Source organism: Heterocephalus glaber, unplaced genomic scaffold (assembly GCF_053883595.1).
Source record: "Heterocephalus glaber isolate CG9 unplaced genomic scaffold, H.glaber_assembly_v1.0 deba00001457, whole genome shotgun sequence".
Classification (NCBI taxonomy): domain Eukaryota; kingdom Metazoa; phylum Chordata; class Mammalia; order Rodentia; family Bathyergidae; genus Heterocephalus; species Heterocephalus glaber.
In genome coordinates this window covers 11,054,740-11,073,134 of record NW_028258305.1, presented here as the reverse complement: position 1 = coordinate 11,073,134, position 18,395 = coordinate 11,054,740, and positions in this window count along the sequence as shown.

Sequence of the window (18,395 nt, the reverse complement as noted above, 5' to 3'; positions counted from 1 at the left end):
GAAAACTTACCAATGACTTTCAGATAACCAAGTGCAGTGTTTATCTTAGTAATCTCCCTATACAATTTAACATTGTTTGACATTTTCTTGAAACTCTGTACTTCACTGGTTGGCATTTTTTCTGTTATTTTGTGTTCATCTCTCTCCTCTAAACATTTCTCCGGTTTTTGTGATGCTTTCTTCTTCCCTTTCTCTTACATACGGATGTCCCACAAAATTCTAGTTCTGTTCTGTTTTGTTTTGTTTTTTTGCTTAAATTCTTTTATTGGTTCATTTTAGGTATACAATATGTTTACATTTATCATTTGGTGCTTGTACCTGTACATAACGTATCTTGGTTCTTATTTTTCCCCCCTTCCCCTGCCCTCCCTTCACTCCCTCCACCCTTCCCTATTTACAAAGACTTTTTTTCCATTTTTTCCTTTTCTCATAATTTTTCCTTTTCTTTCTTTCCTTTTCCCTTCCCCTCCCACTTCCCCTACCCCTTTGGACCTTTTCTTCCTTTTTCAAATTATCAATTATTCATTTTAATCATTTTAATCCTTATTTACCCTTTCAGTTTCTCACACCAGAAAAACTATTCGGTATTTACACATGTGTGTCCTATTTATTTCACTTAAGAGTATGGCCTCTATATGCATCCATTTAGTCTAGTTTTTATTCACTGCTGTCATTTCCTTTTTCATACTCTTTGTGTTTATGTTTGGCAATCTCATCTGTTTTATAACATTAACTCCTACTTATAATTCTAATAACTTCAAAAATACATGTTCAGCCCTAAAGTATTACTTCACCTTTATATTTTTTAATTCAACTGTCTACTAGATATATCTCTTTAGCTGTCCTACCATAACCATATATGTAACACATCCTAAACTGAACTCATCCATTCCCATCCCTCTTTGTACTTCCCACTACTCCTACCACATGGATAGCAATGATGATACATCCAAAACACAACCTGAAGTCATCACTCCTCTGCTTAAATAATTCCTGGCTCTTCATTATCTAAAGTCAAAGACTTCATAATACTCTTTCTAGCCTGGCTGTTCCATAATTATTTCCCCATCCTGATCTCTAGCAACTCCTACCTTCATGGTTGAAGGTGCACTAGAATCTCTAAACTGCTTATTGTTTCCTATATTCTCTATACTATTTTATGATCTGCATATTTGTTCAAGCTTTTTCTGTGGCCTGAAATGGTATTCCAAATTCTTGCTCAATTTATATCTTATTTGTTTTTCAAAACTCATTCCACACATTATTTCTTTTAGGAATCAACTTTTATTGACCAATGATTTTAAGAAAAGAAGTAGGAGCAATTCACTTCCAAGGGTAGACTGTGCAAAAACAACGTTGGGTGTTTCAGAAGTACGCACTGACACTGAAGGCTCACGTAAGAAGAGCTGTTGCAAGAGCAATGTATTGCTTCTCAAAATACTATATATATTTGGGCACCTAGCTACTTCTATATTTTCTTTTAATTTCCTTATATGTTCCACTAAATGGAAAGAAAAAGAAATACTAGGTGTGAAGCAGATTTACTGTTTACCATCTACCAATTTGAGTCTGGAGAGACAGAATATCCACACACATAATAATAAGTTACACAAAATGGGTTTATTACTTACAGATGGACAGCAAAGTGCAGCAGTAGCCTAGGATTCACTGTTACTGTCCTAAGGCTCAGGAGAGTTGCTTGAGAAAGACAGAATCTCATCTGGAAGTGGCCCACTTGTACAACAGCTGAAGGCCCCAGTGAAGCAGCCTACCCTGGGATTAATACCCTGGGGACATGTGACACACTGGACTAAAGCACAGAAAAACAACCTGTTTCAAGGAGGAACAGTACTGGCATAGATCCCAGGCTGTTCTGGTCAGTCTTTCTTTACCTCAAGATACTGTTGTTCCAGCACATACATTCTACAGATTTTCATTTTTTCCCTTCTTTTTCATTGTTCCCCAGCAATGAAAACCTTGGGGTCTTTGCACTGAGTTGTAGCCCCAGTCCTTTATATTTTATTTTTTAGAATTTTCAGAGAGGATCTTGCTAAGTTGTTCAGGCCATGCTGGAACTTGTGATCCTTCTGCCTCATCTTCCCAGGGTGCTGGAATTATGCACATGTGACATCATGCCCTGCTTCTACAGTTATTCCTGAGAAAGACAAGCAAGAAAGTGGGAAACTGGGCTGGTCTCAGGTGACCCAGAGAACTGTCCTGCCATAGGCCAAAAATTTGTTTTCATGTTTCTTTTTCATGTACATATTGTTGAATTAGTTCCAGAGAGTTGTACCAAGATGTAATATCACAGGCCCTTTTACTGCATCCTTCCTGGCACTGAGAATTTTTATAACATTCTTTGCTTTTGTTAATTTAATAGTGAAACAAAGCAGGGCACTTTGATGTTAATTTGCATAATTTGCATACCCATGATGCTATTCATTTTCCCCCCAATTTATTAGTGGTCATACTTTGTTTAACTATCATTTTTAACTTTCATGACTCCTGCTTGTTCTCTTACTGACCTCATCTTTTAATAGCGCCCTGCTTACACATTATGGTTACAGTATTTTCTGAAATATTTGTGAAGGATTAGTAAAGACCACTTATTTTTTCTTTTTTCTTTAGCCTGAATTCTGTCCTTCTTTGATGGTCATTTATTCCTGTTTGTACTTATTCATTCTTCCCTTTCATATTACATGAGTCACTTAATGCCAGGTGGTTCCTTTTAATCATCTATATTTAAGAATATGACAATAAAAATAAATTATTGTGTGCCTTGTGTATAGGAGCAGAGTTTATCCCTTGTCATGCTTTGTTTTAGAGTGAGTAGGTTGGCAGCTAACCATCATGCCAGGAGGTCCTAAAACAAGGAAAGCAAGCTTTGCCAGGACAGCTTTCTCATAGTCTTGAATTCTCCCTTGAGAACCAGTTGATTTTCTTTGGAAACAAACTCTGATTTTGTTTTCTTTTTTTAACTGAGCAATAAAGCTTGACTTCTGAGGATGTGGATGTGCATCTGAATGCAGGAAGGTATTAGATGGGTGTTGTCTTAGTTACATTTTTCTCATTGCTGAAACACAATGTTCAACACCCACAAGTTAAGGGAGGAAAGGTTTATTTATCTTAGTTAGTAGAGGTTTCATTTCATAGGCTGCTGGCTGCAAGGCAGGGTGGCATGGCAGAGGGATATCACAGAGGAGAAACAGTTCTTGGCAGGCAGAAGACACCAAAAGCAAGCAACCAACCAACTGTAAGTAACTAGCAGCAAGCCTCTTTCTGTTCCTTATTTTGTATTTAGGCTATTCACCCTTAGGGATAGCCCTTTAATCCTAGCACCTTTAATCCTAGCCTTGCACCGTGAATCAATCACTAACTCTAGATCCAGCCACCTCTGAAAAAGCACCACCTATGAGCATGTGAGGCTTTCAGAGGACACCTAAACATAAGCCATAATGGGTGGAGGAGGACAACAGTGACTGGTTTCTGTGTTCGCCTTGTCTGTGAACCCCTTTCTTTTGAGCCCCGTGTCTCACTCACTGGTGTTTCAGAGTTCAGCCCCTCTCTCAGCACAGAAGAGCATGTTCAGGCCCTGGTTCCCTCTGCTTTGTCACCAGTGACCAGTCTGCCACCCACTTCCATTTTGTAAAAATCGGAAAATTTCTCAATCTTTTGTTTGGATATTCTTCTGGATTTTCCCTTTTGGACATTATTGTCCAAATAATTTGCCTTTTTCACAAATCAAGGACTTTGTATTTTCATTTACATAAAGGCTTTCTAAAATTAAGAAGTTAACACATTAATATTCACATATTATGCAAATATTTCCTTACTATCTTTTTATTTTGGTTTTTTCTTTTTTCTAGTACCAGGAATCCAACTCAGGACCTTGAGCTTGAAAGGCAGGCATGGCGCCACTGAGCTAAATCCCTGGCTACTTTGGCTTTTTCTGATGTAAAGATAGCCTTTATCTTTTGATGGAAGGATAGCCTTTTTAATAAATGGTGCTGGAAAAATTACATGTACACATACAGAAAATTGAGTCTAGACCCATGTATCTCACTATGCACTAAAAAACCAAAATTGATCAAAGATCTGAATGTTAAAACAGAAACACTTAATCTGCAGGAAGATAAAATAGGTACAATTCTTGAAGACATAGGCATAGGCAGAGTTTCTGAATGGAACCCCAGTGGCACAAGAAATAATACTAAGAATCAACAATTGGGATCAAATCAAAGTAAAAATCTTCACACAGCAACGGAAACAACCAACAGAGTGAAGAGATAGCTACAGAATGGAAAAAATGTTTCTAGCTACTCCACACACAAAGGACTAACATCAAGAATATTAGACCCTCCAAAATAAAAGACCTGATAGAAAAATGAGCAACCAAAATGACTAGATACTTCTCAGAAGAAGTGCAAATGGCTAATAAGTACATGAAAAAAATATCTGTAGTTGCTAGTCATCAGAGAAATGTAAATTAAAACTACAATGATATACAGACTTACCCCAGAAAGCATGGCTATCATCAAAAAATCTAATAATAACATGCTGGTGAAGATGTGGGGAAAAAGGAACTCTACTACATTGTTGGTGGGAATGTAAAATAGTATAACCACTTTGAAAACCAATGCAAGTATTTCTCAAAAAACTAAAAATAGAAATTCCATTTGACCAACCTATCCCGCTTCTAGGTATCTTCCTCAAAGAGTTAAAATCATATTACAGGGATATTAATAGCACAGTTTATAAAATTAGACCTTGGAAAGAGCATATATATCTATCAACAGATGAATGGATAAGGAGAATGTGGTATTTATACACAATGGAGTACTACTCTGCCATAAGGAAAGAAAAACTTGAGGCATTCATAGGTAAATGGTTGCAACTTGAAATGTTAAGTGAAGTCAGACATACAAGTTCAAATATGGCATGGCTTCTCTTACATGAGAAAAACTAGAAGAGCAATCAAAATAGAAGAGCAATAAATAAGATCTGGGGAGAAGTTCAAGGGCTTCCACAAATTACATATTTCATTGTTTTAAAAATATTTCAATATATATGCTAACTTGTTTCACTCACACTATTAGTTTATCTTAGTTTGTAGAAAAGAAAGTTTTGTGTTAATGTTTCTTTTTTGTAAGAATTTTTTTGGTTTATGTCTTGTACTGAGTAACTACTTTGAAGATAACTATACACAGGGCTGGGGATTTAGCTCAGTGGTTTCACTGCCTGCTGTGCGAGCGCAAGGACCCGAGTTCAATCCCCCATACTTAAAAAAGAAAAAAAAAAGATAACTATACACAGTGTAATAACTATTGTTATTCTCTTATTTAGTTATGAAATTTTACTTTATATTTTCATAAAAAATGAGTGTCAAAATTGATCCAATTCCTAAATTACTAAATAATTATATTAAAGCTAGTTAATAGTAAGCCTTCTTCCCTCCCACTGAATTAGGAAAACCTTTCCATATATTAGTTTATTATATATCATAAATTCTCTTTTGAGGATATCTTTCTATTCCATTGACTTGCCTGTCTACTTTGATACCCAAACTCTATCATTTTAATTAGCTCAGCATTATTATATTTTAATTTGTAATATCATTACTATCCTTCATTATAGTTTTTTTGCCCAGAGATTAAAAAATATTCTTGACTGTATTATTCTAGAAGTAACTGAGAAATGCTGTATTATTTTTGAGTAGCATAGTTTTAGAATTTCATAAATTTAAGCTATTACTTTTAATTTTGATTCTCTGAGCTCTCATTTATTTTAGCCAAGTTGTCCTGCCTTGGATTGATAGCACTATGTTAAAATATCTTAGCATAACTGTTCTGTCAATGTCTTTAATTTTTTTTTTTCTTAGGTGTTTTGTCATTCTGGCTCTGTTACTTGGCACTTGATATCAGTTCCCATGTGAGTATTGGCCTGGGGTAGGCCAAAATCCAGCTGAGTCAGGCCATAGGGTAATCAGGAAGAGCATAACCATGGGCTGCAGACCAGGAATATTATTTGATGAGGAGAGAACGACATTGCCAAAACCCTGGGAGCTGCCAAGGCTATTAGAACAAAAAAGAGTTTAGTGCTAGATAGTAAAAAGCCAAGGATAAAATAAGGAGTTGTAAGGGACTAGTGGGTCAAAAAATTAATAGCCTGGGATTAGGACTGGATATGTACATATTGTGAAAGTAAATATGAGGAGGGGAGTATAGGGTGGAACCATGGAAATCTCAGCAGGTCACCAGGGAGGAATAACATTGTGCTTCCTTGTCTTAATCTGTGCTTCAGTCACAGAATACAGCAGATTGTGTAGCTTATGTAAAAGTTGATAATTTCAAGATGAAACTGTTCTTGACATATCCAGACAAAATTAGAGAGCCAGGATGTTTTAACTGGGAGGGTTCATGCCTTCCTGTCTGAATCAAATACTTTCTCAAGGACTCCTAAATGCTCAAAAGAGATTTTTTTTTGTTCTATATGATTCTCGTGCTTTGCTTGCCTTACATATATGCACAGATGTGTGTACTAAAGTTTATCTTCGATATTCTTTTAAACTGCAATGATTCAGAGAAGACAAGAATACTTGCCTACTAACAGCACCTTCATTGATGAGCTAATGCCAACTCCAAACTTGGGTCTCCAAAACCAATGAATTCTGTATCCAAATAGCTTATATTAATTTCTCCCTTTTAGTTTTTAAAATTTCCCCCTTGCTTCAATTTCTTTAATTACACCCATAGATTATTATGGCATATGTATTCCCACCACAGTTCTATGCTTCTCCCAAATAAATATTATTCTTTGGAAAAATTATCTAAGAAGTTATTAATTGACACTTTTATTTCTCATAGTTCTTGAAGACAAGGAAGCTCAGGATGAAAATAGTCTCTAAAAGGTGTTGATCAACTTGGTGGGTAGTGTCTTCTTGCTGTGTTCTCACATGGCAGAAAGGGAGAACTCAGATCTCCTCAGCTCCTTCCAAAGGTGAAGAACTGCACCTTCATAACCTAATCACCCCAAAAAGGCCTCACCTACTCCCACCAGCACACTGGGAAATAAGTTTCAATGTATGAATTCAGAAGGACACAAAAACATATTCATTCCATACAATTGTTCTGTTGTTCTGCAAATCCCTGTGCAAAAAATAGGACTCGACTATTCTTTCTTATGAATTTAGGTAATTTCTTTATTCTTTTATAGCCAAAAATGGTGGGAAGAGTAGGAGAAATATCTTTACTTTCAAGTAAAACTTGTCACAAATCTATTTTGTTTGAAACTACCTATTACTTTTATTTCCATTTATTTGAATTTACTTATATGACTTTTTGTTTGTTTGAAACCATATCTTTTGTTTAAACCATATCTTTTATAATTATAAAATTTCTAATTCTAAAATCAAGTAATTGTGTGCATTTGTAATCATTGCTTTTAAACTTCCTTTACCAGTCAAGAAACTTAGAATTTTACCAAAGCTATGACTAGGTGTTAATTTCACTTCCTTCTTTTTTGCATGTTTCATGTTTAGCCCTAGGCTTCAGTCTCTAGTTTTGGGTCTGTTTTTAGATCTTGATTGTTTTTTTTTTTTTTTTTTTGCTGTTATATCTTAATTTTTTTTCTCTGATCTGTCTTTGCTGTTGTTTATTGAAATTCTAATTCGTATTTCTTTCTTATTGTAGTCATTTAAATGTCTGGGAACATTTTGAAAGTTCAGCTTTCTCTCATTTACTTGATTCTTATAGTCTTTTTCTGCTTTTAGGTATTAATTCACTTTTTCTCCATGTATTTTTCTACTTCCCTTGTCTGCCAATCTCAAGAGAGTGGGTTAGTGTGATTTGGAATGCCTTGGTAGAAGTTTAGGGTACCCATTTGTTTTTTGCTGGTGAGGATTTGAGGATAGAAGCTGCAAGTATTTTTCTATGGTGTTTGCTAAAATAGAACAGTTATTGTCTAAACATGTTTGTCTTGCTAGTAAATCACTTTCCAATTCCTTTGGCTAGAGAGAACATGCTTTTGTTGGAGCTTTGCAGTTTTATACATTTTGGCATTTCCTGACTTTCTCTAGTACCCAATCTGGACATATAAATATTATGGTTTGGATCTAAAAATGTCCCTCAAAAGACTAATGCACTGAAGCTTGTTCTCTGGTGCAGCAGTGTTCATGGGTGGGGCTTTGGGGAAATGATTGGCTCCTGAGGGCTCTGATCTCATCCATAGGTTAATGCATTTATGGATTCATAATTGAATGGGCCACTGGGATATGGCAGAAACTGTAGTAAGTAGGCTACCTTAGTTGGAGGAAGTAGGTCACTGGGGACAATGCCCTAAAGGATGCATAGCGTCTCCACCCCCTTCCTTTCCCTCTCTGCTTCCTGGTCATATGAGGTGAGCAGCTTTCCTCAGCATATCCTTCTGCCATGATGCTCTACCTCATCACAGGCCTAAAAACTATGGAACGAGCTGACCATAAACCAAAACCTCTGAAACTATGAGCCACATAAACATTTCCTCCTAAAGTTGTTTTTGGCAGATACTTTGCCACAGTAACAGACAGCTAACATAATAAGACATAAAGAAAGCCCAGGGAATTTACCACCATGTAATTCTTTTGGCAAACAACATTTCCAGCTTGCCTAACTTCTTTTGTGGATCTTTGAACATCTTCTTATGTTTGTTTGGTATAAAGTTTAGGATTTTAGCTGTACTTAGAGAAATAAGGGACACTGTATCCACTTCATATTTCAGAAAGCAGAGGTTTTAGCTGAAAATTTAAAGATAAATTTGGAATAGTGGAGGCAATGATTTATATGCATTTTCCCATTTTCAAACCAAATATTTATAATGGACATCTTATTTTGTGTTGCAAGGGATCCAACTTAGTACCTCATACCTACAAGGAAAGTATTCTACCACTGAGCTACATTCTCAGCCTATAACTTGCACTTTCAAAAATGGTCCTAGCTTCTTGGTTTACTCTATCTTAACCAGTCAATCATACAGGGAAATCTGGGTCACCTCCACAATATGTGGTCAACACGTACAATCTTAAAATACTTGATATTTTAATCTATGGTAATTCAGAATCATTTTTACTGCTTTACCTACATTATAGCACTTGACTCATTTGTCTTTCAAAACACCAATAAACCTTGATTTGCTTTAGCGGCTTTGAATGGATTTGTATTGTTTCTTACTACAGCCTTTCAACTCATGCAATTTGAAAACTAAATGCAAACTGTAAAACTCAATCAATCTGGTAGTATTCTTTTAATATCAATTTTATATAATTAGCCCCCAAACTGTGTTCAATTACTAACAATTAATCTTATGCACTTTGAGGGGCAACACTAATTTCACACTTAGCAGCATTTAAAAGGAAGGTGGTGTGAATACCAAAGGGAAAAAATCCCTCCCTAAGGAGTTATCCTTTATTGTAACTGACTAGAGAATAAAAGTGCTTTCTCATTACAATCTGCTATAGGTACCCACATTTTCTTCAACTCTAGACTAGAAGAATTGTGTAACAAATACACATGTAGAATCACACATACTTTAATTACCGTTTTCAGTGAGATGGCCAACCTTTTAAAAAGGATTCTGAATTTTCCAAGTTCTTTTGACAATTTTTTTGAGTTAGTATTTTTACGGATGCTATATAGTTAATTGCTACATTGAGACTGACTGTGAGAAGCCAAACAATAGAACCATAATAGGACATAGAATGAGAACAACAGCTGAAGGTGGAAAATTGTGCAAAGTGTGTTATCATAGAAGAAATGTCCATAGAAACCAAGAAATTCCTAAACCAGAATGTATTTAGTCCATATTTGATACATATTATAATACTACAGGTTTTTTCTTATGTGTTGCTGATTTTATTTTTTTAATTGTACCAATTTCTAATTGACAAATTATACTATATCTGTTTATTTACTTGAATGTCCGTAAGTGCTTTCCTCTAGTGCTTGGTATCTGAGGAAGGTATCATATCTGAATCATATAAAAATAATTTTTAAAATATCATTTTGATTTATACTAATAATTCAAGGTCAAACTCTACGAACAACCCAAGGTTTGCGCTATCTCCTAATGTTGAAAAGTAATGAATACATGTTGAATTGTATGCCTGATGTTTAGCAAAAGGCGCACACATTTCTGTTTACTTTGGTTTTTCATGACTTTGACCTTTGAGGTGCTTCTTCCTAGTAATTGGTTGATGAGGAGTTGTAGCCAATTTTAATGTTTGTAATTCATACTCAGATATGCAAATTGATGAGCACATTATAAATTTTTAAAATTATAGGAACAATTTATAGTGCAAAGTGGCAGTGCTCGAGGGGCTGAGCAGTGGCCTAGGAACATAGAGCCCTGCATTTTAATTTGATTTACTCTCGGTGTGACTATGTGTAATACCTTAATCTCCTTTTATCTTGGATTTTTCATCTATAATATGAGTATAACAATTTCCTTATGTGTTGGAAGTACATGAATAACTATGAAACAGGTCAAGAATAATTGTGAAACAGTGGCTAAAACTAAAGTTCACTACATGTATGCTACATGTATGACCAATAAGAAGCTAAAGATTTCATAGGCTTAATAAACATTAATTGTTCATATTTCAACCTAAAACCTTCATTAAAATGCATGTACCATAAGAAATAAGTTTATAATAGCTGTCAAACACTTAGGCTCATTATTAAATTTCTTATTTCTTATTCTGTGTTATCTCCAATGCTATATGCATCTCCTAAATGTTTACCAAAGTATTTTAAATTGCTTTAGTAGGCACACTTGTTAAAGGAAGACTTTTTTCCTTGCCTAACATTACCTAGGTTTCCATTGGCACTTAAATTTTACACCAGGAAAAGAAAAATCATACAAAGGAATTTAATTTAAAAGTAAGACATTACAAAAAAGACCACTCAAATTCACAGTAATTCATAGCAAAGGGTACATTTGTATTTTTAAACTCACTTAGTTGTCCCACTTGTTAAATAATATGTCATATCACAAGAGCCACAGAAGGCATAGTTGCAACTGGTGAGTTGGTGATGGAATTTGAGTCTCTTTACTTTTCCATATATTGAGGCATCCATCTTTTTAGTTTAATAAATAGTTCTGCAACATTGAATTTCAGCGGGGAGGCCATTCTCCAGTTGTATAGCAATACAGTTTGAATCCTAGTGTCTTCCCAAGCCTCCCTTGCATTATGAAGCCAATATTTAGAAAGCTCTAGCAAAGTAACACCTGCTAGACATAAATCACATGCAGAAATCCACAACTGGACAAGCTCAGGAAGATATAATGGATCAAATCCATGAAGAACCTCATAACAAATTAAGAAAACCTTAAACTTAATTCTATAACCTGACAGGTAGTCAGCAGACTGACTTATGGAGAACTGTAATGTGGGAATTAGACAGAATGCCAGATGGCTTTTAGAAGTCAAATTTTTTAAAAAAGAAGAACAAACTGCAGTTGATGATAAGCATAGGTAGGAAGCCTGACAAGGAACACGCAGTAACGAAATAACACGAGGATGATTTTACACTATATTCTCTTTTGTTTCTCCCAGCCAGCATGACAGAAAATAGCAATGTTTGACTAGTCACAAGCCTTATACCAGAAGCCAGTTTGAACAGGTGCAAAAACAAAGAATAAAACACTTCCATTTGGAACATCAGCATTCCTTTTTATGTATTCTCTCCTGTACTTGGTGGGAGCTCACCTACTAGGATTCTTATTGTTATTTCTTTGATTAGGAGAAGTTCTTTATGATAAATATGTAGCATAGTGCTTTCGTCGATGGAAAGGATTAAATAGAGAAATGATCAATTAGTTTTTGTGAGACCTAGTCTTAATTTTGACAACCCACCTTCATTAGATGATACAAGTGCTGGAATTTTGGATCACTCTGAATAGACATGTGTTTGCTACCTACATTATTACCCAGTAGTAAAAGTACTACAACATTCTTCTACTGGTGAAAGTTAGTAGAAATTGGCATTGCCAATTATCAATGTTAAATGTTTGATCAATCAAACAGGGGCTCAAACAAACAGGCAGCCTGTTCCATACGGTCAGTTGGTAAATTGGATGCAGGCACACAGAGGAACACAATATCCCTCCTCTGTGGGTGGTCTCTGTTTCATTAGGTTTCCAATTGATGTTGCTGCACAGTAATCCAAAAATGTGTGATGGGAACATCACTCTCATTTTTCATTAACACTCCTTCACAAATGTATTGGAGGCAGGTACTAAACAAAGGTTTTGCCAGGCTTACTTTTATCCTTCTGGAGACTATTGTGTATCTAACATCGCTGCTGGGTACTTAGTTTCTCCTCATTTAGAGTCGCTGTAGTGACTCATTATTGTTTGATATGATCAGCTTCCTTGAGGATGTTGTAGAGATAGTGGGAGACTGCTAATCTTCAAAAGATGAGTGATTTAGAAAAAACAGCTTATATATAATAGTAAATAGTAGCATGACCACTGATGTTAAATGGGATGAGAAAAAATAGAGGTGATGCCTATTGTTTCAGAAAATCTACTAGGAATTGGAAAGGTATGGCATTTTTTGAGGGATCTTCAAGATCATGCTGTCTGAATTCCTCATTTTCATTTTATAAATGAGGGAGTTGTGACTCACCCTGGCTCTGGCTTTCCCAAAGCAATGCAATTACTGGCAAGAACTAGAATAGGAAAGTGAGATCTATGACTTGTATTCTCTTCGTTATAGGCTATTATCAGTCTATAATACATAGAAGCAGATAACTACCAAAAACTATATAACTCATATCGACTGCTTTTGTAAACCTATGCTATGGTTTCTATTTATAACATTATATCTAGATATTATCTAATATGTTCCCCAATGTATAACTTTTGGAGAAATTATTAGCCATTAAGCAGCATTAATTTCCTGTTAAATGTTACACATTCAGGTAAATTTCCTGAGACAATAGGCATCATCCCTATTTCCCTTTTATCATCTACCTGTATGTGTGTGTGTGTTGTGTGTGTGTGTGTGTGTTGTGTGTGTGTGTGTGTGTGTGTGTGTGTTGATAATGGGGATTGATCCCACAACATTCTCGGTATGCTACATCCCCATCCCTTTTTTATTTTTTATTTCAAGACAGGATCTGGCTAAGTCACTGAGTTGCCCAGGCTGGGCTTGAACTTGCCTCTTGCCTCCGCTTCCCAGAGTACTGGGATTACAGGCATGTGCCTCCATGCCCTGCCAAGATCTTCTGTTCTTAATGGCCCGAAAGTTATCTCTGAGCCCCCATCTAGTAACAGAGATGGTGAGATCCTGCCTTGATTGTATCCAGAAGCTTCACCCCCAAGATAAAGGATAGACATCACTCAGGTGACTAATGCCTCTTGTCTAGCTCTAGAGAGATGGAAGCTTCCTGCATCCCTGTGCCCTGTCTGTAAGACTGAACTCCCCTTGCTGTGCTGTCTGGAGTAAGGAAGGGAGACCCTGTGCATAGGGCTTAAAGGGCATTTTAATTTCCTGTGCCCTGTGCTCCTGGGAATTTCTTGCTCTAGTAGATGGGGAATAGGGAATCACCATCCCACCCAGAATGTTTTGTATTTGTTGTTGTTGTTTTTAGCAGTGGCCAAGTTTATTTGAGAAAGTAAAAGTGAAGGGGCCTGGAGAAAGCAGGGTGGGCTATCGTGAGGAAAGGGCATGACAGGGCCTACCCAGAATGTTGAATCATGGGATTGGTGGGTGGATGGGGTTCAGAATTATTTTGTTAATTTAATGACTAATATAATCATTCCAGAATATGAACCTCAATGAAATAAATGACTGATCTGAAACTATGTATTTAAAATTGTTCCAAATATTTTATTGAGTTTGCTCATATTTTTCCATTATTATTTATTTATTTATTACCATAAATGTTAGGAGTAAATTCATATCACCTATTATAGTTAATTTTTGTTTTCTTTTAAGAGCTTCATCCTCATCATCAAAAAGAGTGTTATATATGTAATAGTAACAAGTAAGGAAAACTAAGTGGCAAATTTTGGTTGTGCTACCTCATTGTAATTAGAAGGCATATAATTAACCACATCCCATTCCTAATAGTAAGAATAAGTGAGAAGAACATACTAATCAAGTAATAAAAATAAATGGTGGATATATTAACTAAGTATTATAGTTTATATCTGGATGTCTCCACAAAGCCACATGAGCTCATAGGTGGGACTTTTGGGAGATGGCTGGATCATGTGTGTGCGATATTTGTCAGTGGATTAGTCCACTGACGAGTTTATGGTTACATGTGTTGTTGAGCTGTGAAGCCTGGTTGGAGGAAGTGAGTGACTGGGGATGTGGTCTGCAAAGGTTTTTCTCTTCTCCATTCTTCCCTTCACCATCTTTCTGCTTCCTGCTGCCATTCCAAGAGCAATTCTCCTCAGCTATGCCCCTCTATAATACTGCCCTGCTTTGGAGCCAACCAACTATGAATTGAAACCTCTACAAACTGTGATCCAAAATAAGCCTCTCTTTCTTTAAGTTGTGTGTGTGTCAGATATCATGTCTCAACCACAAGAAAGTAACTACAGTAGGATATTAAGTGTATGATAGTACTTTCAGACATACACCAATTGCTGTTAGAAAATTCATCCATCTTCTTAAAGTCTCTTGCAAAATTATCAGCAAAAAAAATGATTAGTAAGTTAAGAAGCTTAAAAATAAATGTAATAGCCACTCAGTTATTTTGGAAAATGTTTCCTTGATTCATACCAATACAAATATTGCTTATATGATATGACTAATTGAATTATTTAATTAGGGCTATTTGTCATTGGTGTCATTTTGTTTAATGTCATTTTTTTTTTTTTTTTTTTTTTTGGTACCAGGGATCAAACTCAGGACCTTGCGCTTGTGAGGCAGGCGGCAGAACCACTGAGCTAAATCCCTGGCCCAATGTCATGTTTTGTTTAATGTATGTTTTAAAATTACTTCAATGTGATTATATTAAAATCACTAGTTCTAGATAATATTCAAAAATGTTACTTTGCTTATATTCTTTGCTTGAATAAAAGGGAGTGAGCTTCACAAGACTATGCATGGTGTGGATGCAACCTTCTGTTCTTTTTAGTAGGTTTCTGTAGTAGGGCTGCATATTTTATGAAACTTTATATACCCCAGGCTCAGAGTCACTTAGCAGGCAGTCAGAACTAAAACAGGTATTTAAAAAATTTGATTTCCACGTTGACTACGATGTTAGGAATAAAGGAAACTCCACTGGAAAAAAATAATTTGGAATTTAAATATTCTGATAATGGAATGTTGGGTACAGCTCTGTTACTATGAGGAAAGCATATTATTTGATGCAAATAATATATGTCCCTTAAGGCAGTAAGAAAATGGCCAAAGGCATAAATTTAAAATGTGGAAAGCTAGTGTATCAGTACCTGTGATGCTGCAAATAATAGAAAACTCAATTTAAAAACACTGAAATGAGAAAGGAAATTATTTGCTCAAGCAAGGAAAAATCCAAAAGTAGGGACAGCCTCAGAGTTATTTGATTCAAAGACTTCAGCATGCCTCAAGGAATCAGTGTTTCCCAGCTCCCTCAGCAGTACTGTGGGTTACAATTAGGGTCTTTACCTAGGGACACTTCTGTGGTGTAATGATGGCCCCCACCTTCAATGAGGTCCCATGTTCCATCTTCAATTCATGGGAGCAAAAGCTTTCAAGCAATGTAATGGGACCATCCTGGAGCTGGGGATGGGGTCAGTTTTCCTAAAAAATTGGATTGTGCCAGAAAAAAACACATATCTCCTCCCCCTCACAACCACAAATTCTAGTTTCTGAAACGGTAGGTGGTCTGGGAAGTTAAGTAATATTTATACCCTATAAGACTAGACAAAATTTTCATAAAAGATTTGATAAGTGCCAATGTAGTACATTGGCCTCATGCCCATCACTTTAAGAAATTTATCAAGAAATTTAAAACCTTAAATTATAGCACATTAAAGGAATTCTATTACAGTAATAATAATGAGAGAAATGTAAACTGAACCTTAAAAAACAAAGTTTTAGGGAGATACAGAGGCACACTTTCGTTTTCAGTAAAATTATAGAAAGCTATGTGAAATACTTTATATTTCTTACTGGCACTACTTTAAATTTTCACATCCCATATCTTTTCTCACTGTTTTCTCCCTCTTTTTAGGCCATGAAAAAAAGAGAAACTCTCTTAAGGACTAACAATCAGAGCTGCCTAGTTGATGAGGGACATTTTGGTTGCAAGAAAACCCTGAAGCAGTGATTCTAAATCAAATATTCAGGGGCAATCTGAGTTTGTATTTAAGATCATTCTGCCTATAGCAAGTAGCTCACATGTTATGTTCAATTGATATATAAGCCCTGTAAAGAAATATTTTGATGGTATTAGTATTGTGTATTTAATAATGAAATTGTAGGTAAAAAGTTGGTCCTGTTTATTTCAATTGTGAATCTTAGTATCAGAACTTGAAAATTCAGTTATCTCTGTAATTGGTGTAAATGTTTATCGTATACCCATTCCATACACAGCAGTAAACAAGGTATTATAAAATAAAACACACAGAAAACCAAGTCACTTTCACAGGCTGCTTTTCCCCTATTTTAAATAAGAAATGATATGATGCCCTGGATCGTTGTTCGGTTTACATTGGGAGTATCATGACTTTGAATAGATGATGTTATCAAAATAGATTGAAGCTGTGAGGAATTGTCATGAAAAAAATTAAATGACTGTAATCCTCCCTTCTGAAAATAAGAGAATTGATTTGGCTTAAGCTGTGGAAAATAAGTTCTCTGGAGCCTGCCATTCCAAGGAGTTGCAGTTGGCTTTGCATGTCCCAGCTACTGTCCTTTGTAAAATGTATGTGTTCAAAGTCAGTAGCTAGGGGAAAGCAAATTTCTCTTTCAGCCACACAAAAGTTCAATGATAGGAAAGGAAGTAGGAGGAATTTGTGAATATTCTTTCCTCTTTGTGTTTAAGGAATACATGTGCAACAAAGGAAAGAATCAAAGGAAAACGTTTTCTCTAAGAATCTTTGAATTTCATGCATAGACTTGGAAGTTAGTATCGCTAGCATTGTTTACACTGAATAATACTTTTTAGTCAAATGTAAACTGACTTCATTTTTTTGTTTGATTTTGGGGAAAGGCCATTAAAACTTTAAAAAGAAAAATATACTGATTACAGTGACACATATACTTCTGAACTAGATTTTTTGTTTCTATGGTCAAATATTATTTGGATGGGATATTTTCCCAGTTTCCATCTTTTCTTTGTAAATGTCTACAAAATCAATACAATTTGTGAAATAAAATTCACTGATCAGTCTAACTAGACAACTGAAGTTCTAACCTAACACCTCAGGACTTTTTAAATTTCTCTTCCTTTCTCTTTGGGTGATATATTGACATTCTTGTTAATTAGTGGTATAAATGGTAGTCTGAGGTCTCAAATTATTTGCCAAAGTCACTGGGTTATCTCCTTAAAGCTGATCAGATGGGTTTTCTTTCTACCTTCCTATTATAGGAGGTTTTTGTAAACTAGTGGTATAAACGATTATTTTTAGTTAAGAGAAGCTCCAGGAAAGATTAAAAAAATGGATATAAAGACATTCCAGTTCTTGATCTTATCTTTTTCTCATCTCAACCTTTAGAGAGTCTTGCTGGAAGAACACAAGGAAAGGCAGGAAGGCTTCTTACAGATCTTTGAGACCTCCTTCCACTCAAATCCCAGGGGAGCTAGAACGCTATACCTCTGTGGTTCAAAAAGTCTTTGGACCAGAAAAGGGGCCTTTATCTGCCAACATTTCAAACATATTCAATCAAATATTGATCTAGAAAATCAGCTACTTTTTCCTCTAGCAAAGAGATTAAATTAGTACTACCTACTGAAGGCCTACACATGGTCCTCGGGAAGATAATGATGGTACCCTAGGCTATTCCTAGGATCAAAAGTTTATATGGACACCAAACTGATTTAACGTTTTCTGTAATGCATGGAGACAAAAGGGTGAAAGATCTGCTTGCCAATAGTAATGTGCTGGAGATTATCTCATGTGGCGAGTCCTTGCATCAAGAAGCCAGGTTATGGTTTTCAAATCCATCTCATCTCTCAAAATAAAAGGAACGGAACGTGGCCTGCTTCACCTCACTGAAAGGTTTTCATCACCAGAAATATCTGATGCCTCTTATTCAAGTTGACAGTAGCTCATGTTCCTCTGACTCATAAACAGTCCTCCTCTCTATTGTGTCCTGTTTCCAAGAAGTACCTAATGTTATTATTAAAGAACAGAGGTTTGCCTGCCTATTCTCTCCTAAATATGAGGCTATCAAAATGATAAAAAGCTTTCAAAAC